This window comes from Balaenoptera borealis, assembly GCF_965194805.1.
Source record: "Balaenoptera borealis genome assembly, chromosome: 3".
Lineage (NCBI taxonomy): Eukaryota > Metazoa > Chordata > Mammalia > Artiodactyla > Balaenopteridae > Balaenoptera > Balaenoptera borealis.
Genome location: NC_138866.1, coordinates 48304308 through 48330059, shown reverse-complemented (window position 1 = coordinate 48330059; position 25752 = coordinate 48304308). Strand labels below are relative to the sequence as shown.

The 25752-nt window shown below is 37.9% G+C and overlaps 1 protein-coding gene and 1 long non-coding RNA gene across 7 annotated transcripts in view; one reads left to right on the top strand and one right to left on the bottom strand.

Moving 5' to 3' along the window:
* Positions 1 to 25752, bottom strand: part of LOC309625419 — a 606027-nt gene that overhangs the window by 234201 nt on the left and 346074 nt on the right. The gene's annotated exons all lie outside the window — the stretch shown is intronic.
* Positions 1 to 25752, top strand: part of FRMD6 (FERM domain containing 6) — a 260583-nt gene that overhangs the window by 69132 nt on the left and 165699 nt on the right. The window lies entirely within an intron of this gene.

Sequence of the window (25752 nt, the reverse complement as noted above, 5' to 3'; positions counted from 1 at the left end):
TACATCCCTGGTGTACCCTGGCAACTGTATCTAGATCCAGAGCTTGCCTTCTCCCAAGTAAGAAACTTGTCCCATTTGCCACTGCTAACTGACCTGTAGACAAATATCAGCACCAGAAGGCTTTATTCTTGGGATACTTCTTCTCCAAACTTCAATACTTTTGGCACTCTTGAAACACATATAATTTTTATAAATAATTTTCTTTAAAAATAACTCAAAGCCGTATATAAGTTCATTATAGAAGAAAAATTTTTAAAAATACAGATCATCAAAAGGAGTCAAAAGACCAGTCATAATTCTATCACACACAGAGAATCATTACTGGCACCTTGGTGATACTGAATAAACTTTGAAATATTTATATAAATGAACATATACTGTAATATACAAATAAATCTACTTTATATAAATAAATTCACAAATAAATTCATATAATATAAAATATATTAACATATATCATGTAAATATATGTTAATGTACTTTGAGTATATATGTATATACTTGCTCCATTTGCCACTAACTGTTCTATAAAAACTATCAGAAACCACACACACACAAAAACACACACACACTCACACACACATACATGATCTTTTTTTTCATTATTATTTACTTAAAATTTTTTTTAATTTTATACAATTTTTAAAGGTTGCTTTTAATTTACAGTTATTACAAAATATTGGCTATATTTCCCATGTTGTACAGTAATACATCCTTTAGCCTATCTTAAACGCAATAGTTTGTACCTCCCACTCCCCGACCTCTGTATTTACCCTTCCCGCCTCTCCCTACTGGTAACCACTAGTTTGTTCTCTGTATCTGAGAGTCTGCTTCTTGTCATATTCACTAGTTTGTTGTATTTTTCAGATTCCACATATAAGTGATATCATACAGTATTTCTTTCTCTGTATAAGTGATATCATACAGTATTTCTCTGTCTGACTTATTTCACTTAGCATAGTGCCTTCCAAGTCCATCCATGTTGCTGCAAATGGCAAAATTTCATTCGTTTTTGTGGCTGAGTAGTATTCCACTGTATATGTGGACACCACATCTTCTTTATCCATTCATCTGTTGATGGACACTTAGGTTGCTTCCATATCTTGGCAATAGTAAATAATGCTACTACGAACATTGGGGTACATGTATCTTTTCCAGTTAGTGTTTTTGTTTTTTTCAGATATATACCCAGGAATGGAATTGCTGGGTCATATGGTAGTTCTATTTTTAGTTTTTTGAGGAACCTCCATACTGTTTTCCACAGTGGCTGCACAGATTTACATTCCCACCAACAGTGTACAAAGATTCCCTTTTCTCCACACCCTCGCCAACACATTTATTTGTGTTCTTTTTGATGATTGCCATTCTGATAGATGTGAGGTGCTATCTCATTGTGGTTTTGATTTGCATTTCCCTGATGATTAGCGATGTTGAGCATGGTTTCATGTGCCTATTGGCCATCTGCATTTCCTCTTTGGAAAAATTTCTATTCAGTTCTTCTGCCCATTTTTCAATGAGTTGTTTGGGGGGTTTTCTGAAGTTGAATTGTATGAGCTGTTTATATATGTTGGATATTAACCCCTTATCAGTCATATCATTTGCAAATATTTTCTCCCATTCAGTAGGCTGTCTTTTCATTTTGGTTTCCTTTGCTGTACAAAACTTTTAAGTTTCCTTAGGTCCCATTTGTTTATTTTTGCTTTTATTTCCTTTACTTTAGAAGACAGATGCAAGAAAACATTGCTGCGATTTATCTCAAAGAGTACACACACATGCTCTTAATGTACTTGGGATTTTATGACCTGCTCTTTTTTCACTTGACTATCACTCATGGTGATATTGAATATAAATTATAGCTTAAACGAGTCAGTGCCTAGACCATTGCTTAGCCCACAGAACTGCACGATAAATATATATGGGATAAATGAGCGAATATATCCTAGTGTATTTTTAGGTAAATTTTGAGTTTTCTATGTTGGATTTCCTTTAAGTGGGGTACATTTGTTGATAAATTGTCAAGAAAAGTTTTACATGAAAGAAAAACCCTCATTCACTAAGGTGGACCACCAATAAAGGTGGGTCTTTACTCGCATGAATTGGTGGACTCCTGTCTATTGTAACTGTTCATCCCAGAACTGCACACAGATGTAGAGTTGGTGTCCTATTTGGACTAGCTCTGCACTGTAAATCTAAAAACTATTTTGTCTGAAATTTGGAGGTTTTAAGTGCAGTGTTTTCAGGGATTGGGCAGTTACAAGGGTGACGAATGTTACTTGGATCCCCTGCCAATAGGCACAAACCCTGATGCCCCTAGGGACCAGGCCGGGATTTTACACAAGGATTGGACTGGACATGATGCAGATGTAAACCCATAATAGACACTCTGCCGAAATGGAGTGTCCACTCACTTCCAAAGGGCAGCCACTGCTGAACCCCACTCAGGTACTGATGGGGGACCCAGTGGTGCCAGAGCTTCTGATTTCTTCAAAAGGAGCCCAAAATTTGAATATTTATGTGAAGTTCCTAATTCTAAAATAATGGAAACTCATTTAGTTTACATTTATTTTTTAAACTACTTTATTGAGGTATGATTGACATGCAAAAAGCTGTACAAAATATATACAGCTTGATGAGTTTGGAAATAATATGTTTCCATGAAATGATCACTACGATCTGTGCCGTAAACATATCCAAACCTCCTAAATTTTCCTCCCATCCTTTTAATTTATTGTTGTTGTTGTTATTATTATTATTTGTGGTAAAACCACTTAACGTATACAAGTCAAACAATATCTACCTGGGAACTTTAAGCCTTAGGATTAGGCTAGGGAGCTGTTTAAATTATCAGAAAGACCTCAGATATTTGAATGCCAGGTGTAAGACTGCTTTAAAAGACTGGCTGTACCTGCCAACAGCAAGGGGTTCAACATGTCATTCTTGTAAACCAGACCTAGATTCTCAGTGGCTCTTGCAGGAAGTCGTAGCAGATGGAAGGAATCCATAGACACCAGTTCTGCTGGACAATTACCATAGGTAGTGAGAATCCGAATAGAGGAGACTGCCAACATTGTTTACCTGGCTCAGTGAACTGGCAAGTGGATCAGAGAGAGGTCTTAATATATTGTGAATAAGCTCTTCTCATTTCAGAAAAGGTCCCTGGCACTACATCATAAAAACCCTCCGATTTACCTTCTCTAGGAGGTCTACTAGAGTTAAAAGTCTATATACAGCATTTCGAAAAGGAAGCAAATGTCAAAAACAGACAAATTGCAGCCAAGTGATGGGAAATGCCATTTCGGGTAATAGCCTTAATAGCATTTGCACAATGGTCATTCAAATATATTCTTTCCTATAAATGCCCTTAACTCCACAGGATGGAGACATGGCTTTAATCAGACTGGTTCTTAGATCAGGTTATGTCAAGATACAAGCAGGGTATTATGTGCTGCCTGATCAACATGGGAAAGGAATCCAGAACACTTTCTTTCACAGTTAAAATGTTTTACGAAGGAAATGGATTGTCAGTTATCTTTATTATTCAGCATCTGCAAGTATTGGAGTTGATTGAAGAATGGAGGTTGACACAGTCACTGTCCTGGAAACTCTGAATTTAATTTCAAGGGACAAAGGGTCATCAATCCACAAATATAAGAAAACAGGCACAAGAAAGGTGCACCCCAAGTAAAGTGATACTCAATGGAGTGGCCACTTTGGGGGTAATGAGTACACCTGACTCTGCTCCCGGTCCTGAAGTGGCAGGGGTACTGTCTAGCCTATTGGGGTTCAAGCCTGATCAGGTGGCCACTTCATGCACCATAGTCCTTGGCTCCTTGGTGAGGCCAGTCAGAATTAGGCTGATCCCACAAGACTAGGGGAACCTCAGGAACTGACCTTTACAATATGCAAGAGATGCTAGGAGTTACTCCATAGGAAATGTGCCTGAAGGAGCACTCCTGTGGATCTTCCAGAACCACACCAAATACATGCCGAATGAGGCAGGAAGGGTTGCCTTCCCTTAGGTATTCTCTAAACTGAGCCCTAGTTAGGGTCTGTAGTGTGTTCCTTCTGACCTAGCCCATTCCTAAACCAACCCCTTGAAGGCCTCAGGAACCTAGGGAGTCCCAGATAATTTTGTCCTGTACTGGGGGAGGTGGGGCTGATTTTTAGTTTATTATTGGACACTTTGTTTTAGAAATGATAGATCTGATGATTGAATTTCTTTTTCCTTCATTTTGTGACATCCCTCCATCTGTCTGTTCTTTCAGTATACTTTTAGCAATTGACTACAATGTTCCAGGCACTGTGCTAGGTGACAGGGATAGAAAAAGTAACCCAGACACATGCAATTCCTGTCCTTTTAGCGCTTACAGTCTAGTGGAGGAGACGTGTTAAATACTCCCACAGGTGGTGAATAATTATAATCAGGATAAATGCTATGCATCCAACACTTCTTTTTCATCTCTCTTTCATATCCTCTCAGTCCCACCTCTTATTCAACCATTGCTGTGGCAACACATTCCAGACAGCCTTTGACTAGCTTCACAGAGGTATAATTTGACAGCGTCTGTCCTCAGCCAATGGCCACTTTTTGCTTCTTGCCCTACAGCTTCTCTAATGCTAAAGTGTGAGAACCTGCTCAGAGCTCACAATTATCCAGCCTAGGGTGGGGGTAAGTTAATACCCATGGGGACACCTTTAATCAGTGGGAGACTAAGGCTAATAAATTAATGCCTTCCCTTTTTATCCCATGGATGGGCAGTTCTGAGATGTTTTTCATAAATCTCCTGAAAATGTTCCAGTAGTGTCAAGTATCAGTTGCCCAGAGCAGTGGCTGAATCAGTAGTAATATATGCTTGTACTGGCTTTTCTCCCTCCCTGGTTCATTCCCCTAGTCCCTCATTTCTGCTTTCTAAGATCAGTCTCCAATTAAACTACCTTCATGTAAGCCTTTCTCAGGCTCTGCTTGCAAAGTTAAGACATGCTATGAAGAAGAAGCATGACTCTGAGAGAGAGAGAGAGAGAGAGAGAGAGTGTGTGTGTGTGTGTGAGTGTGTGTGTGTGTGTGTGTGAACCTAACTTAATCTACATTATAAGGGAATATAATAATGCTTTTCCTGCTCTATTACTACACATTTTTGGTTACCTACCCAATAGTCATCTTCTTCCCTGCTAATAGAATGTTGATTTTATTCAGATATCTCCCCTCCCCACCACCACCACCCAGGGAAGCTCAGAGATATACTCTATTTGGTCTGAACCAATTATGATAATCCCATTTAAATTACCAGTGATTTATCTAGAGGTGAACATGTGACCCATTTTGTGCTTTTGAGACATAAGAAATCTGCTGGGCATTCTAGAAGATTTTTTCTCATACTCCAAAGGCAAGAAGTAGACTCTCTCTGTATCTAGATATGACACCTAGACCAGTGTCATGAGAGTATCTAGCTTAAGGACAAGGACTAAGATAGCATGGCAGAAAGTTCAGAAGATCTTGGATCTTTGATGACATTATTGGATCACTGAATTTGCTAACAATTTCCTTATTATTTTAGCCATATATTTTAAACTGAGTTTTCTGTTAGTGAAAAGATTACCTTACCTAGGGGGTAGATACCTGATGCTGCTGCCAAAAACATCAGAACTGGAACACCTACCTAATGGTAGAAGAATGGATCATATTTTCTCTAGGGACACCTACTAACTACTTCTAAGAGATACAAAAATTTCTGGAGGACACCATTTTCCTGGTGGCTCTTCCTAATGCCACTTTGGCCCTGAAGGAGCTGCTATTAATGAATAGCTAAGAGAAGAAAAGGAGTGAGGTTTACCAGGAGGAAGAGGGGCAGGCTGTGAACTTAGAGAGTAGGAAAGGAGAGGTAGGACTACAAGAACATCAAATGGCACCCATTAATAACCCATTAGCAGCAAGCACACCTAGTGCCCAGATGTTGGTTTCTAAGACCATTCTCCAATAAAAGGAACCAGGGATCCTTAGAGAAATTAGTAATTCTAGAATGGGGGTAAAAATATACAAGATGAACCTAGGTATCTTATAGAACCAGGAATTAAGAAAGTGCTAAAATAAATAAAATAAAACAAAATAAAAAACTTACAATGGTTAGAGTAGGTCAAAAGAACAAAGGAGCCAATTAAAAGAGTTCCCAATGACCAAGGCTGGGACAATTTGACAACAAAATAAATAAAGTAGTATTTAAATTATAACGCAAAATATAAAATAAATATCCATGAATACATACTGATATAAATATATGATTGAATAAATAAATAAGTAGGAGAGAAGAAACAATTTCCCATGCTGAAAAATTCCATGCATTTTATGTAAATACTCCAGCCTCAAGGAGGTGCATAATTCCCCACTCCTTAAGTGGGAGCTCTGCGTAGTGACTTCTTTCCAAAGAGTACAGTATGAAAAGAGGGAAAAAGAATAACTTTACCATGGAGAAGCCTTACAAACACTGCCTCAGCCAAGTGATCAAGATCAACATCAACAGTGATGTTGTCTTGATACTATGTATCCTTGATATGATGCAATGAAAATGGCACCACATTTATGGTGTTCTTCCCCAAAACCCATGACCACAGTCTAATCATGAGAAAAACATCAGACAAAGCCCAAAAAAGGGGCATTCTAAAAAATGACTGTCAAGGTCATTAGAAACAAGGAAAGTCTAAGAAACTGCCACAGCTAAGAGGAGCCTAAAGAGACAGGAAAACTAAATGTAATGTGGCATCTAGGATGAGATCCTGGAACAGATTAAGTAAAAAAGTAAGGAATTCTGAATAAAGTATGGACTTTAGTTAATAATAATGTATCAATATTGGTTCTTTAATTATGATAAATATACTTACATACTAATGTAAGAGATTAACAGTAGGGGAAACTGGGCATAGCACATATGGGAATATTATTTTCACAGTTTTTCTGTCAGTCTAAAACTATCCTAAAAATAAAATTTATTTTAAAAATAGCTCCCTGGACTGCACTAGAAAATTCTAACACTTAATAGTCCACGTACTGTGGGCTCTTCTTTCCAGTGCAAGATTTCTCAAGTAACTTTCTTGGTTAAAAGGGCAGTAATGTGAAAACTTAGGAATAATTTTACTTAAGGGCTACCAGATGGCTGTCATCTGGCAAAGGCATATCCTCTTGACTTTCTAGTTGAATACATGATCTTTAGATACATGTAGGGGAGCATTTAACCTCCAAGGAAGAGTGCTACTGATTATGTCTATCTAAATAATGTGATAAGTTTAACAGTTTCAAGTGATAAGGTAGTGCACATCATAAATATACAACTCAGATAGTTTATAGCAAATTTAAAGCAAATTTTATGTTCTAACTATTTTTCATTCAGCAAACAATGATTGCCTACTATGTGCCAGGCAATATGAATTTATATAAATATATAATTATAAGTATATAATATATTTATATATAAAGTATATTTATATATATTGTAAGTATCTAGTATATTATATATATAAGTATATACATATATTTTTATATATATAGTATATAATATATTTATATATATTGGGTTGGCCCAAAAGTTCATTTGAGTTTTTCTGTAAGATGGCTGTTGTAGCACTTAGTTGTCTTTAACTTCATTCAAAACAAATTTTTTAGATTGTATTGTGACAGCTGTCATATTAGCGTGCATTTAAAAACAAACTTATCAAAGTTGGTGAATTTTTGTGTAGTCATTTTAATATTGAAGATGGAAGAAAAACAACATTTGCAGCTTATTATGCTTTATTATTTCAAGAGAGGTAAAAATGCAACTGAAACGTAAAAAAAGATTTGTGCAGTGTATGGAGAAGGTGCTGTGACTGATTGAACATGTCGCAAGTGGTTTGCGAAGTTTTGTGCTGGAGGTTTCTCGCTGCATGATGCTCCATGGTCGGGTAGACCAGTTGAAGTTGATAGCGATCAAATGGAGACATTAACTGAGAACAATCAGTGTTATACCACGCGGGAGATAGCCGACACACTCAAAATATCCAAATCAAATGTTGAAAGTCATTTGCACCAGCTTGGTTATGTTCATCACTTTGATGTTTGGGTTCCACATAAATTAAGCGAAAAAAACCTTCTTGACTGTATTTCTGCATGTGATTCTCTACTTAAAGGTAACAAAAGTGTTCTGTTTTTAAAACAAATTGTGACGGGCGATGAAAAGTGGATACTGTACAACAATGTGGAATGGGAAGAGATCGTGGGGCAAGCAAAATGAACAACCACCAACCACACAGAAAGCCAGTCTTCATCAAAAGAAGGTGATGTTGTGAATATGGTGGGATTGGAAGGGAGTCCTCTATTATGAGTTCCTTCCAGAAAACCAAACAATTAATTCCAACGAGTACCACTCCCAATTAGAACAACTGAAAGCAGCATTCAACGAAAAGCATCCAGAATTAGTCAACAGAAAACACATAATCTTCCATCAGGATAACACAAGACCACATGTCTCCTTGATGACCAGGCAAAAACTGTTACAGCTTGGCTGGGAAGTTCTGATTCATCTGCCATATTCACAAGACGTTGCACTTTCGGATTTCCATTTATTTCAGTCTTTACAAAATTCTCTTAATGGAAAAAATTTCCATTCCCTGGAACACTGTAAAAGGCACCTGGAACAGTTCTTTGCTCAAAAAGATAAAAAGTTTTGGGAAGATGGAATTATGAAGTTGCCTGAAAAATGGCAGCAGGTAGTGGAGCAAAAGGGTGAATACGTAGTTCAATAAAGTTCTTGGTGAGAATGAAAAATGTGTCTTTTATTTTTACGTAAAAACCAAAGGAACTTTTTGGCCAACCCAATACGTACATAAACAAACATTTATTTAGTTATTATATTGTATAATTATATATTATTATATTCATTTTATTATATGTAAATATATAAACATATAAATATGTATATAAATCATATGACTGATTCTTACAACTAGGTCACGTAGAAATTGCCTTTGGAACTGATTAATTCCAAGCTCTTATAAATTTGTAGCTTTACTTAGATACTGATATGGTCTGTCCCTGGTTAGAAAGGCAACTGATAAATAATAGCGATATATTAAAGAAGAGATAATACTGTTGAAGTTGCTGATTACTTAACCACATGCTGAGTTCGGTTTACTTCCTATGGAAGGTCCCAAATTCTTTGGATGACTTGTTGGAACAAGAGATATGCAAAGACACTTTATAATCATCCCCTGCCTTCTGATGTAGTCATTTGTACTTGCCTCAGCTACTCATAAGCTCCTTCCAAGCCGGGACTAAACATTATCCACTTTTGTATCTCCCATGTAACTACCAAAGGGTCTTGCATATGGTAAATGTTTCATTCATTTTGGTGAATGAATTAAACAATGTTTACCTCTGCTGCTCCTATAACTGAGCAGGAGACATGACAGGAAATCACAGCAAACTCAGAATATACCACTTCTCACTCACAAACATCAATGGTAAAATTTAGAAGGCTTTTGTTTGCTTGGCTTAACAGATTAATGTATCTTAAAGCACTATACATTATGTCTCTTAATGTCCTTTGTTCATTTTTCATATCAATCATTGAATACTTAGAAGGTATTTCTTTTTCTTAACAAGTGTCAAAACATTTCATAGCACCAGTTTACTTTGCAGAATTTTACGTCATGAATAGGTGATCTTAATGATCAGAGTCAAACCTGAAATGCTGAAATTTGCTCTGTGGTGATATTTGCTTAATTGCTTTACCAGATGGAGGCTCAGTGAAGCTTGTCTTTCTCAGCAGCTCTTATTTTTGATTCTATTATGCAATTAGACCAAGTCCTTGGTGGGCAACACTTCCGTTCCAAAGGAGAGTTAGTTCCTAATTAACACAAGGAACTAAGTTTTCCCAGTTCATAATCCATCCTAGTTGTTTTGAGGATTAATGTGCATCTTGTATGTAACATAGTAATGCCTTATTTATAATTGGAGAATGAGGTCTCTCCCTAGTTCCATCCTCAGCTGCCCTTTCTCCTTCTCTACCCTCTTCACTGTACTCACATGGCTTCAAATGAAACTTCTACACAAGTGGCTCCCAAATCCAAATCTAGATCTCTGACCTTTATTCTAAATTCCAAATGCTTACATTTCCAGATTCTCACATTTTGCTTTTGGAGAGACCATATTATTTTCTCCTGGAACTTAATGTGATGCCTTGCATGCTATAAGGAAAGTAATAAATAAGCAAATGAATAAATGAATATATAATAGGGAAAACCAAAGCTGATTTTCTCATCCACTAAAAATTTCAGCCATTTAAAATTGGAAACCTTCAATAATTCCACGCCTGTTTCAACAAAATATACTAAAAATAATTTAACCTTTTTTTTTAAACTTAGAGATCACCATTATGCATATCAGTCGCTATAACATACAGGAACACTTAGCCCTTAGGTGTTATTAATCATTTGAGAGAATTTTCCCCTTCTCTAAGTGAATCCTTCTGTCTGCCTCTCATATTCTTCACTGTTAGGATGTCAGCCATCATCTCTTGCTGCTGCCTGTATCTGTGCCCCCAGCATCCATCCCCCAGTCCTTGACCCCCTACTGTACCTCTCCTTGCCAAATTTTATGATTTAAACTGCTATGAGTTAAGAAACCCAATAGCTAAGTTTTTAGACATTTCTAAAACAAAACTAAACAAGCTCGAAGTAAGACCCCAAGGAGTTATTTTATTAGAACAGTGTGTGGATTTGCTTAAGTCAGTTTTGTGCACTCTGCAGCATTTTTTTTTTTTTTCACATTTCTTAGCTTAGCTGTGTTCTAGATAAACGAGGTTGATAGACAAGAGGCAGTTGCATATAAATGTGGCACAGCAAGTAGTACTTCATTTGGTTTGGGACCTACTCTCTGATCCTAGAGCAGATGCCAACCCTCACTCAGAAAAGAAATAAGATCAGTAAATTCCCCAAGAAAATATGATTTATTCCTTCCTTTTCTGTTTAAAGGTTATGATTTTTGCCTTCTTCTGTGAGACTTCAACAATCATTTTTTCCAGCGTGTCTCCAAGTGTGGTCCTTGGACCAACTGCATCAGAAACACTCAGATTGCATGTTATTGTGCCGATTCTTAGTCCCAGCCAATCCATTCAGAATCATTCGGTAGTGGGTTCCAAGTATTTGTTTTTCTAAAAAACCAAAAAACAGAGAACAAAACAAGTTCCCCTGGTGATTGATTCTCAGACATACTAGAGTTTACATGCCAAGTTCTCATCTCCTTTGCATGCTTCACAATTCTCCCCCGCCAACCTTCCTCCTACCTCTGAGCTTTCTTTTCCTGTTTCATACATTTTGCTTGTCCACTTTATCTTGAATTTTCTGCCCTCCAGACCCTGCACTTTCAGTACCCTCAAGTATCTTCCTTTGAACATCCTCTATCTTCTTAATTAATCTCTCTCTAATCAAGAATAAACGAGGTAACCATTTTCTTTTTTTTAAAATTTATTTATTTAATTTATTTATTTTTGGCTGCATTGGGTCTTCGTTGCTGCACGCGGGCTTTCTCTAGTTGCGGCGAGTGGGGGCTACTCTTCGTTGCAGTGCCCGGGCTTCTCATTGTGGTGGCTTCTCTTGTTGCAGAGCACGGGCTTTAGGCATGCGGGCTCAGTAGTTGTGGGTCGTGGGCTCTAGAGCGCAGGCTCAGTAGTTGTGGCGCACGGGCTTAGTTGTTCTGCAGCATGTGGGATCTTCCCGGACCAGGGCTCGAACCCATGTCCTCTGCATTGGTAGGCGGATTCTTAACCACTGTGCCACCAGGGAAGCCTGAGGTAACCATTTTCTTTCTGCACATGGAATTCCTGCCATCTGCTTGACCACTTTCCTGAGCCTGAATGTGTAAATGGGTTACACAAAGTGTTGGAAACACCTTTTCTGGAAGGTTTTAAGAAGTGAGTTGAAGCACATTCTTGTTCAAAGGTAGAAAGAACCAGGCTTATCTATAGTCTTTTCATTGTAAATAATAATTTATTATTTTTCTGTCCTCTCCCCTTTATGACATTTCTGCTAATCTTTTGTCTTTATATTGTGAAGTTCTTTTTGTCTTAGGACTATGTTTTATAATCCTTTTATATCTCACATTATAGTGGACACTAGCAATCTGCAATACACCTATCAACATGGGGTAAGTATGTGTTGATCTGTATTTTGCATCATGGTTTTCTATATCCTAATCTAGGTGTGAGAAAGCAGACTCACCTATTACAATGAAATAGGCATAACCCACCACAAAACCAAGTGTAATTCTGTACTTATTTAAATAGCCTCTGATAAGAAACTCTTAAAACTTTCATATCAATGTCCTACATATTTGTATGGTAAACTACATACTGAATGGAATGGTAATAGCGATGTAGTAATATCCACGGAGGCAGGGAGCAGTGTGTTAGAAGCAGCATGGGAGAGAGTTTCAACCCTGATGGGCTTGGTATAATGGCCAAGTGGGCAGGTGATCTCTGATGAATCCGACTGCTTGGCCTTGATCCCTCTGTTGTTTAAGTATCTGGAGTCCTCCAAAAGGGGTCCTTACAATATCCTACCCTGACTTGTCCTCCTGTGAATTTCTTCAAACTCCAAATACTCTTGGTCCCTCCATAATAAAAGCTTCCAATCCATCAGGTTGGTATTAGGGAGAAAGCAATCTGATGTTTGCACTTTAAAAAACAAAGTTTACTAAATGGAATTTTGTACGTTGGCATCTATGAAGGTCATATTCTTAAGCCCCTTTCTCTACCATCAGAAGACTACAGGTCGGCAACTTGCCATTCCACTTAGAAATGTCACAGTTTGGGGGAAGATTTAGCTAAATTCTGGGTACAGAATATTTTCTCTCTGAATCTAGATAATTCTTTTCAGATGAAGTCCTTCTGTAAGAGCCGTTTATACCAGCTGCCTTCCAAGAGTGAGTCAGTAGGACTCAGATGAATCTAGCTAGTCATGCATGACTACAGAGGAAAGAAATTAATGTGACTGTAATTCCTTTATATAAATGACAGCATCAATTTCTCAGGCTATCAGTATGGCCTTTCTATTGTAGCCTCTAACCCTAACCCTGTTACAAAGAAGGCATGTTTAATCATTGAGGGCTAGACTATGAAATTAAGTGAAAGCAAACAATTCAATTTGAAGGTCCCTTCAACATTGGAAGGGACCTCCTTTGTACTAGAGCCTGCTGTGGCCCAGAGCTAGGAATGTGTTGTAAACCACCAGTGCTTAGAGAGCAGGAAAAAAAAATTACCTTCTGTAGACACAGAGTCAGAAGCTATGAATCATGCATTTAAGTAACAGAGCTGTAGGCGAATAGCAGCAGACTTGTAAGGAGAGATAATGTTGAATTTGACAATAGGCTTAGGTGGTTTTTTAATGACTTCAACCTAACATTGACCTGATGAGCTTCAGAAAAATAGTCTTGAACCAAAGAGCGCTCACTTCCCAGGAGGGAAGGTTTCCGTGTTAATGGATATGCCAACGTCATTTAGTGAAAATGAAGGTCAAAGGCTTCTGAATGACGCCTATAGTCCTTTCAGGCTGTTTTAATTGAGCTTTTCAGTATCATGATTCATTGAAATAAGAAGAAACCAGCATAGACTCATTTTTAACCTTATCCCAATTGAAAAAAAAAATTAATAATATATTCAGTTCATCTTTCCTGGGAAATCTGATCTTGTAGAAATATCCTGGTGTTAAACCATTTAATAAAACTATGTTTCAAGCATTGCCAATTCACTTTACTTTCCTATTCTGTAGAATTTGACCACAATCAAAGATTTCCACTTTGGTCTATTTTATTGGCTGGGCTCCAAGTTTGGTACCAATTGCTCCTTCAATTTCAAGATGAGCTGAGAAATGACAATTTGAGAAGCATAGACCACTGCAAAGTAAATATCCATCACTCACCTCTACATCTCTATCCTGCCCCATCCCGACATCCATAGGCTCCATGATCTAAAAATGAATATCTTGCTTTCTTGATCAGAATGTAAGTATTAACCAGGAATTGCCTAGATCTGGGGACTAGTGGAAATAGGTCAGGAGATTGGATCTAGATCTCAGCCAGGTGGACAGACACATCTCTGTCCAGGAGTCATGCATAATGCCATTCATCAAAGAGTGGAAGATGGCAGGAGCATTCAGGCCACATGACACCCTGGGATCTTCAAGCTGGTCCAGGTATATATACTCTGGGACATAATTTCATGAAACCTCTGGTGCCAGAGTAGTTCAGAATAAGTAGGAGTGTAAATTAATTGTACATGGTGACTGCATGAGACACCTGAAGTGTTAGCCTAGATGAAGCTTATTCATTTTACTTTTTAGAAAAGATCATCCAAATCATTCTCTCTCTCTCTCTCTCTCTCTCTCCAAACTAAGTGCAATTTCTGTGCAGTGGCTAAATCATACTGGGTTGGGAAAATATACTACAAAGAAGATTGGAGTCAGTACAGACTTTCTTCCAGCATAAGGTTTTATAACCTGAATTGGATTAAACATGGTGGATTAATTAAGAAACATAATTTGCATTATAGTGATTATGGATTGTTCTACTTACTATTGCTGTATCACAAACAACCCCATAACTTGGTGGCATACAACCATTTATTGCACTCTTGGATTCTATGGGTTAGGAATTCATATAAGACACAGTAAAGATAGTGTGTCTCTTTCCACAATGTCTGGGACCTCAGCTAGGGAGACTCAAGAGCTGGGAGGGACTCGATGACTGTGGGCTGAAATGATCCTGAGGTTTCTTTCTGACATGTCTGGTGGTTGATGTTGACTGTGGGCTGGGAGCTCAGTAGGGCTGCTGACCAAAGTGCTAACAAGTAGCCCCTCCAGCATGACAGTCTCACAATAGCCAGACTTCTGACATGGTGGTGAGCTCCTCCAAGAGTGACAGGAGGAAGCTGCATGGCCTTTTCTGATGCAGCCTTATACAGCATCTATTCCACAGTCATGGGATTATTGCTTACAGCCCAGACTCAAGGGGTAGAGTCAAAGACCTCACCTCTCGAAGTGTCAAAGAAATTTAGATATGCTTTAAAATTACTTAATTCATATAAATCATAACTATCAAGAGCTAGAGTCATAGTAGGAAAAAAAGCTATAGTGGTTGCAATACAACTTTGATCAAAAATGTATCTCAGGGCTTCCCTGGTGGCGCAGTGGTTGAGAATCTGCCTGCCAATGCGGGGGACACGGGTTCGAGCCCTGGTCTGGGAAGATCCCACATGCCGCGGAGCAACTGGGCCCGTGAGCCACAATTACTGAGCCTGCGCGTCTGGAGCCTGTGCTCCGCAACAAGAGAGGCCGCGATAGTGAGAGGCCCGTGCACCGCGATGAAGAGTGGCCCCCACTCACCGCCACTAGAGAAAGCCCTCGCGCAGAAACGAAGACCCAACACAGCTAAAAATAAGTAAATAAATAAATAAATTTATTTAAAAAAACGTATCTCAGTAACGATAGGTGATAAGGAAGATTAAGGTGAGGAAAGTCTATGAAATGGTCTTTGATAACACTGACGGCCACTGGAAATGCTTGATAAATCAAGCTTGCGAAAGTCCAGGCTTGTTCACCGATATTAAGGTTTTATAACTATACACTTAGCGATACAGCATTTTAAAGCAGCTCTATTTTCAGAATTCCTACAAGATAAAATAACTTACAATTGCAAGTTATAAACTTTCTAGGTTCTAATCACCTTTATCTCTTGAAAACCATTGTTTTATAACCGATTTTTAAACTTTTGATTGCGGAAAATTTCTTCTTGGAATGCACCTGTGTACTGATTGCATTATTATAGCTCTGTTGACTATTTGTACTACATACTCGGTATTACCTCACACTCCACAGAAAGGCCCTCATTTCTCTACAAGTCTTATTTGGTCATGTTCAAGGTTTACACTCTATTTTATTGAGTCTCTCTCTGTACCATACTCATATCTGCCATCACTTTTAAACATTTAAATTCCTAAGCCAGGATAGTCTTCTCATCAGAGCAAGAGAAAATGCATTTGTATTGGTGTCTTTGATCTTTGAGGCAGTACATGAGTCCAGTTTGTCTCAGGTCCTCACTTTCCTCTCTACAATAATGAATTTGGGAAGAAACCAGCATAACCTTGTTTTAGACAAAAATCTCTTTTTTATGGTTTTCAAATGATGAGATGAAAAAGAAATTGGCCCCTTGGTGAAGAGAGGAGGTAAAACGGAGTGACCTGCAGGGACCCCGGGAGATGAAGCGGGGTCTGAGGAGAGCTGATGGAGGACAAGTCTGACAGAGAGATTATGGACCGCAGCAGCTCAGAATAATAGGTAGTTTAAAGGATATAATTAACAACCTTCCTCTGAAGGGCAGAACAACAGCCTTAGAAAGAGAGGTCAAGGCCCTTTTTAAGGGGCAGGACAGGAATAAAGACACAGACGTACAGAATGGACTTGAGGACACGGGGAGGGGGAAGGGTAAGCTGGGACGAAGTGAGAGAGTGGCATGGACATACATACACTACCAAATGTAAACTAGATAGCTAGTGGGAAGCAGCCGCATAGCACAGGGAGATAGATCAGCTCGGTGCTTTGTGACCACCTAGAGGGGTGGGATAGGGAGGGTGGGAGGGAGACACAAGAAGGAGGAGATATGGGGATATATGTATATGTATAGCTGATTCACTTTGTTATAAAGCAGAAACTAACACACCATTGTAAAGCAATTATACTCCAATAAAGATGTTAAAAAAAAAAAAAGGCCCCAGGGCACCAACCTTCTTCCAAGCATAAGGGAAAGCAAATGTTTAAGTAAGCAGTTCACCTCCTAGTTACAGAGTGACTTCACTTACATGTAAGAGTTTGCTAAAATCAGGTACTGAGTTACTTACAGAAACAAGTTTATCAAGAGGTGTGATATTTTAAAAAGTAAGAATATAGGAAAAAATATATGTGTATGTCCCCTCTGTGTGTGTTTGTAGAGAATAAGAAGCACAGGGAAATTATCTTTCATAGGAAGAATATTCGCAGACCTGTTCTTGTCACTGAACTTCCAGTGGTATACTCCCCAGCTTGGATTCATTCCTTTTGTAAAGTCAGTAAAAATCTTGAGTGAAAACTTCCGTGGAAAGGCATTTATAATTCAAAAGTCATCATTCATTCAAAACCCAAACCTCGCTCTGGCTCCTTGGATGGCACTGCCTTGGGACCTCCTCCCTTTGTTCTGCTCTGCACGCAGAGAGGGGAGGTGCAGCCAAGGAAGATGAAAGTTTCTGACACTAATGCCTGACAGGACAAGTCTGGCAACTTCCAGAACAATGCAAATTAAATGGCCAAATTACTCACTTTTCCCAAACTGAAATGACTTCTTCACCAGAGGTGCTTATACTTGGGGTAAACTTGCCCAACACCACTGTAACCCAATGGGCGGCAGCTGTAGTTGAGCTATATGAAGTTTCCAGGTGCTGCTGGAACAGTATTAGAATTAGCCCACCAGGTTCAGTAATGGATGGTGTGAGGTGAGGGATACTCTTGTAGGCTTCCTGCTCAAGGGAAGTTTGAGGTTTATTTTTAAATAGTTAGAAAGAAACAACACTTACTGTTTTTTGTCTTCAGAAATGGACAGTTTTTCTTGATGGTGGTAGGGATCATGGTGGGATGGTTGTCCTTGTTTTGTTTGGATGAATTACCAAGAACCAGAGAATGTCATGGTGGGAAGGCACCCTGAGGACTTAGGCCAACCCCATGTGTTAACAATGAAGGGAGAGAAGCCTTGGGAGCAGCGGCAGCTCTGGAAGTAACAAGACCTTAGATGGAAGTCATGAGTAAGGCACATGTTAGTATTATGTCTAACATGACTAATTTTTCTGTGTCATATTCTCTTTTATGATAGACTTTTTTTTAAATAAGCAAAATCTTAGCTTATATTTAAACAATAGCCAGGAAAAATCAACTTTTCAGTTGACCTCAGTTACTGCTAAAGTTTAGTTTCTGAGTTTTAGTCCCATGTATGAACAATTACATGGGATCATCAAATGATGGAAGCATTGCTGAGTTCTAGTTAGTTGAATTTACTTGTCTTCCAGTTGGTCTGAAAATCACTCATTCCTAAGTTATAACAGCTGTTGCTGTGAGGCAATCATATGTGGATTTTATATTTTTCACTGGTTCTGAGTTTTAATTTATTCTAAATTATTATTTGGAGTCTACAATTGAAGTGCTCCCAAATACACTGTATTCTTTTAAAATGTAGCTGAAAATATATGACATTTATACAATGATTTATAAACCTTATTTACACGAATTACAAGGGAATAATGTATGATGCTTACGTACATTTGTGTGTCAGGGAAGGTGAATGTTCATTTTCCTTTAGCCTATATTCTTCAAACTAAGGGTCAAAGAAAGCATTGACTAATTTGTTTAGTGTGGGTTTTTTTGTTTGTTTTTTGTTTTTGAACAAATAAACATTTTATTTAAGATACTTTTTATACAAAAACAAATATGATTTTGAAGATGTACTATTTTAAACTGTATCATACATTGAAAACTACCAAAAATATTAATAGCAAAAACTTTAAGCACTTTTTAAAAACTACTGCAATTACATGGTTATACACACGTATACCTTTTTCTCTATTTACAATAAACAACTGTCTAATAGACAAGTCAGATTACATCAGATTTTCTTATAAATCCAGTCTTATAGCAAAAGCAAGTAACTTGTCTGGAGCGTGTGTAGTTTAAGAAGACAGAGTAAGAGGAAGCATGATTATTGCTGAGTTACTCTTCCTTTCACCACAGTCATCAAGTTTGTTTTCTGGATACCAACATTAATTAATTGAAGCAACAATGTTTAGTGTGTTTTGATCAATAGTTTGAAAAAGAGAAACAGAATAGGATGGAATGGCATGAAACATAATAAAACAGAAAATACCAGAATGCATGTAGTAGAGGTGAATACTGTTACATGTAACTAATTTTAGTCTCATGTGTAGATATGAAAGTGTTATTCTGGATCACAGTGTAAAATTTATGTCTTTCTGAGGGTCACAATAAAAATTTTTAAAATTCTCTTTGCCAGCCGTTTGTTCCTGGTCTGGACAGTCTGGTATTTGCCTAATCGGCTTTGTCATCAAGTCTATGCTTATTGGATAAGCAATAGAGCTTGAAGAATATGCCCAGAAATCCAGATATTTTATTCTCACATTTTAAACCAACAGCTGTGGATATTTCTGGGAAGAACTGCTTGGAGACTCCTGGCACTATCCCATTCCTAGTCTCAGTTTCCTCCAATCTCCACGTCCCACATCACCTTTCAAACCAAACTTGGAGCAACTAGTTCTCTACTTGGGCCTCTCAAGGAGAGAGAAGCCTGCCAGATAGGGAAGGGCTTTGCCCAGCCTGTTACAGCTCCCTGGTGATTTGCCTAAGGTTTAAAAAAGGAGAGGGGAAATGGAGGAGGAGCAGAAGAGTATACCAAAATAATTCCAGATGGATCCAAAGATTTCAACATAAAAGATGAAACCATAAATGTACTGGAAGAAAATATGAATAGGGTTTTTGCGTAAAAATTCTTGAAGGGTAAAAATAATGGTGCCCCACCCAAAACCAAAACAATAAAAAGAAAGCATAAAAGAAAAAGTCAGTAATTTCAACTACTCAAAAATAAAATTTTCTATTTTATTAAGTGAATGTTAAAACAATGTTAAAATAAAATAACAAACTATGAAAAATGTTTACTACACATTATGAAGTAAAAGGGCTAATTTCTGTAATACGTAAGGAACTCCTGTAAATAGAAAGGAAAGAAACAATAATCTGATATAAAAATGAACAAATACATGTGAATTAAAGGTCTTTTAAATATGCCATATTCACTTATAGGAAAATGCAAGTTAAAATGGGATAGATATTATCAGATTTATCAGTTATCAGGTTGACTGGCAAAGATTAAAAACTCAGTAACACTATCTTGATTAAGGTGTAAGGAAAGGGATACTCATTTGTAGTGGGTGTACAAATTGATACAACCTCTATGGAGGGTAATTTAACAGTATCTATAAAGATTAAAAATATACATATAATGTGACCCAGAAGTTCCATTTTTAGGAATTTGTCAGATAGATATGCTCACACATAATCAAAAGACATACATCCAATACTATTGTAGAATTGTTTGTTGCCAAAAAAAAAGAAAAAAAGGAAACAACCTTAATTCCCATCAGAAAGAAACTGGCTGAATAAATTATTGTATATATCCATTTACACTGGATTACAAATACAGTCCTCAGACAGCTCTAGAGTACTAATGTATTAGAACAATCGCCGAGGTATGCTAAATGAGAAAAGTAAGCTATAAACTCTTTGTAGAGTGTGCTAGAGTATGCTGCCATTTGTAGAAACAAAAGGGAGGGGCTCTTTATTCATACATGCTGTGTATGCTTCAAACATCTGGAAGAGCATACAACTAGGGAACATTCATTGGCTCTAATGAAAAGTAAGTGGTCACTGGTAGGCTTAAGTAGCCATAATTTACTGTGCACTCCATATCCTTTTGTAACTTTTGAATTTTGTACAATGTGAATGGATCACCTAATGAAAAGTTATTTGATTTTAAGTTAAGAGAAAATGGCCAAAAGAAAAGAGTATGAGGTAGAAGCATATAGAAAAGTACATGAGTTGTACTTCTAGTTTGTACTTCTAGTTTGGAAATTTCCAAACTAGAATTTCTAGTTTTGAAATTCTAGCTTGCAAATTCAAAATTCACTTCCAAATTGGAATTTAGTCACTAAACATGCAAAGATTTTCATTTTGGTGTTGTGTTAGCTGCCTGGGTGGCAGGTTCATGAAGCCATTTTAACAACTCAAGTCCTCCTCCCATTGTAGAGGGAAGCTCAGCTTCCCCACATCCAAGGATTTGAGGGGGAAAACATTTCTACTATGCACTTCTTGCTCTATTTCCCGGTTTCACTTGGATAGTTTATCCTATAGTTTTGTGTCTTCCTGCCCTTTGCCAACTCAAATGTGTAACACAGCCTGTTATTTATTTTTACTTCTCCCTCAGAGTCTCTCACAAAAAGTAATTGGTTGCAGGAGAAAGTTACCTCCTAGCATGTCACAGTAGATGGCCAACATTAGATATCAAATTGCTCTGGTTTTGAAAGTTTGGGGGAATTTCTTAGAAACCTATTTTCCTCTAATATGCAGATTCCTACCTTGTCTCAGACCCTTTGTAACTCAGAGCCTTCCCAGCACCCTTTCTTTACTGACACTTTCTAGAACCTTAGGATGGCTGCTCCTTTGTCATGGAGGGCAATCCATTTTTGTTTCTCCTGCCTTGTGGAATTCTGCCAGCAGCTTAAAAAAAATCTTTTTCCCCAACCACATTACACTAGAAATAGGGGGAAAAAGTCTAAATGTCCAATTATAGTGAATTGGTTAAGTAAATTATTGTATGCAAATACAATGGAGAATTCTACAGTCATTACAAATTATCTGAAGTTCCATATTTACTGAAGTAGACAAATGTTTATAACATATTAAGTGAAATAAGGAGTTTACAAACAAGCACATATATGTATATGTGTGTGTGTGTATACCTATACGGTACATATATATGAATATATGTATGATACAATATGTATACATGTGTGTATACAGTATATGGTATATATGTGTATATAGTATGCATATGATATGCATATATAATATGTATATTCATGTATGTATATGAATATTTACAATCCCATTTTTTAAATTATTATATTTTACTGAAGTATAGTTGATGTACAATATTATATGTTACAGGTATACAATATAGTGGTTTATAATTTTTAAAGATTATACCTCATTTATAGTTATTATAAACTATTGACTATATTCCCTGTGTTGTACAATATAACCTTGTAGCTTATTTTATACATAATAGTTTGTACCTCTTAATTTCCTACCCCTATGGTGCCCCTCCCCCTTCCCATTTTTTACAATCCCATTTTTTAAACTGTACATAATATACATGTTTATATTTGCTGGAAGTATATATATCAAAATGTTAACTGTATAACTCTGGTTGGTAGACATTTGGAGGATTTATTTATATTTATATTATAATTATAACTGAATATATTTATGTTTTGAAATATTATAATCCATTACTTTTGGGAAAAAGAGAGTAAAAGGAAAGGTCTATGGGGGCCAAGTAAGGTAGCACTGCCAAAAGCTGCCCAGGACCTTTCAGGGACTGACTTCTGCTCTAAATAATAGGCTGATATAGCTACAAGTAGCTGCCCCTGCCTCTGGACTTCTATTTAATAAAAACAAACAAACAAACAAAAAAACACCTCCCCTTTCATGCTCTCTTCCCCCAACACAATTTTACAATAGAATCTCCCTCTGTGCTCTAAGACAAGGTAAACTTTGAAAAGAAAAAAAAGTACAGAATGCAGAATTTCCTTTCCTTTTTCTTACAACAGTGAGCAACTCAAATACTTCGTGCAATGTTTTCTACAACTTTTCCATTTTAAGGGGTGTTACAAATTGGCCCCTCTTCTCTTCCAATGTCTGCAAACAAAGATGGTGAAATCTCATCCTCTAAGCCAGCAAGAAGAGATTAGAACTAAAAAGAGAATGAAGACTTCTTAGGGGATTATGAACAGAGATGATAAAGTATTTAACGACCAGAAAGCCCTGGGAATCTACCAGTGGACAATAGGACCAAACAGAAGGGAAACTGGATGTGGAAAACCAGAGTAGTCTTCCTGGTGGCTGCAAGCTGGATATCAGCCTGGCCCCGGCCTGCACACTGACCAGGCTGGACAGAAATGTCCGAAGTCAAAGTGCTGCCGGTCAATCCCAAAGTCAGAACAAATTGGTCTCCCTTTATTCCAGGCACCTCATGTGAAAACTTGGCCTGTTTCATCTTTAGGGAACTTAGAGATGATTTAGTATGATTTCCTCATTTGAAGAACCAAAACCAGCAGAGGTTGATGAATCTGCCCGAGTTCACAAAGCTGATGAATAGAAGGGCCTAGGCAAAGCCCATTGGGCTAAATAAATACGTTTGGGATGGCCGAATGAACAAATGAATGACTATTCCAATACTAGCATGAAACTCATTCCAGATCTAACATGCTGGGCATTTGGACGATCCATGCATTTTCTCAGTCATACAATAAGGAATTGATTGCTCACGATAAATATTCATAGAGGTGTGCCTCATTTTATAGGACGTACAGGGCTACTTTACAGGCAGATTTGACTAGATTTCAAATATATAAGAACAGCTCTTTTTAAATAAAATAGGTTAATTTTCTGAAAGATAGAACAATCCAATTTCTCTGCTATATTAAATTTTCATACCTAAAATTGGCTTCGCGTGGGTCTCCCTACACTAAGTGAACTGAAAGAGTTAATGGAGTACCCTTCCCTCCTGTGCAAACACAGCCTGGCCGCCCCACTGTAGAATGTGCATTCTGAGTGGTGATTACCAATGCACTTGCAGAAGCAAAGCTCAACTCTTTGCATGTGTTGTCCACGATATTTTCCTCTGTAGACTGAGCATAATATTTTATAAGGTACCCTTCTGTGTGTAAGTTGCTTTCCCTTGCAAGGCTGAGAGGGCAGGATCACTTGCTGTTTTGATGGAATTAGTTGGAGTGGAGCATCTGTCACAGCCTCCCCCGCCCACCACGCAGGAGGCCCTGTCGATGTGCAGCAGGGTTCACAAGCTCAGATGCCCACAGGGGCCAAGTAGGTGATACACATGAGCAAAGCAGGTTCAGTGGGAGAAGCAATAGGGATCGGGATTGGTACGGGCAGTGGAGACTGGACAGCTAGTGCCCCATGTAATGGGGGTGGGTTTTACTCAGCTCTAGTTCACTGTTACCATGTAGAAATGTAGGCTGGGTTTTGGTAGACTCTCCAATTTTTTTAAGGGGAAATAGAAATTACACATTTTAATGTAAAAACTTCCAACTTGTTAATGTTGGCAGCTAGTTCAAATTTGTATTAAAACACTGCAAATGTTGGTAGAACAAAAAAATCCTTTGGCCCATTGGTTACCAGTTTGAGACTTCCAGACTCCTACAGTGATATTTAGTGAGTGGTATTAAATTGTGTAAACTTGTACATTTATTTTATAAATAAAACACAGAGAAAGACCACCCATCTTTTTATAGATATCATATGCATCCTTTAATCTTTACCTTATTCACTTCTTTCCTAAAGCTTTCCCCAACTCTCTGACATCATACATCTGTACTGTCTGCACTGCACAGTTCATGCTTAACTCTGTGCATTCTTTCATCCTTTCTGATTTCACACGTGCAGACTTCATTCTTGCATTTAGACTTCATTGTAAACACTTCCAGGGCAAGAATCATATCTAATACTTCTTTTATGACAACCTCAAAGCTCAATAAATGTTTGTAGTTGATACTTTTTTCAATAAGGGAAAAAGAGAATAGTTTTTGTTGGCACGCAAGTACATAGTTATACTAGAAACGAGCTTAGTGTCTTGAAGTTCCTGAATTTCTAGCCTAGGCAGGCTAACAAGTTCAAGTCCGTGGGCACCTTGCCCTGCCGAGCTGAGAAGCAGTGGCTTGCCCTAAATTTTTAAGAAGAAAGCACTTGGCAAAATAGCTATGAGTTCATCATGTCTCTTCTAGAATGAAAATATTGTAGGATGTGTTTAGTTCCATGGAGGTGACATGGTCCTTTACAAGTATGACTTTGAGTGTGAAATTTTCTGAGCCAAATCTTATCTGTAAGAAACTTTCTCTCAATTTAGGCATTCAGAGAATGGTAGGCTCAGTTAAAGAAGGTCAGACTTAACGTTTTGCATTCACAAGTCAGAACTCTCTGGGCCGTTTTAGAGCGATTTGGAGGAGCAGAGGCACGATCTATAATCGGCCTTAATCCAGAAATGGGTGTGGCGGGGGAAGAAGTGGAGCTAGCATTGAAGCTCTAGAAATGACTGGCAACTACCTTTGTACCCACATGGAAGTGAGGTTGGCGTGGCTGAGAAATAACATACACCTCAAGTGACTTTTTGAAGTGTCCTGGACATTAAAGTTATCTCTGCATTACCAAGAGCAGGCTACAAAGCCACAACCTCTGGCCATGTGCGCCAGGAGGCCCGTAAATGTGTCTGGGAATGGGCCTAGCATTTGGTTTGAATTGGCCAACACTGCTTGAAAGGGAAGCAGCTGGAAGAAGTATCGATCCGCTTTGGATCCCTAAGTCCCCTGAGCTTGTTATGATGGGCAATGCAAAGGCGGAGGTGAAGAGACCAGCTCTGATGGGAACTGACTCCCTGGCCAAAGAAAAACATTATATTCGCTCGCTTACTTGTAAATACTGATAAGTACTGATAAAAGTGCTTTTACTGGAAAAGCCCTGTCTCCATACTCCTTATGCTCACAAACACCACACACTTGTGCCTCTCAGACACTTCTTTACAGTTCTTATTATTTTTCCCTATTATTTGGTAATCTAAAAAAAGAAATAAATCATCGAATAAATAGATCACATTATTACATTAGGAAGCAGACTTCGGAGTGCAAAAAAAAAATGTAATGCTTTGGTTACTAAAATGAGTGCCTTCATTTAGACAAACAATACTTGGGTCAAAATAAACATTAATTAACGTTGTTCAGAATGTTTAGTTGTAACTCTGATATTGTCACCTTCTGTTCAGTAAAATTTATTGCTAAATCACGACATTTCCTT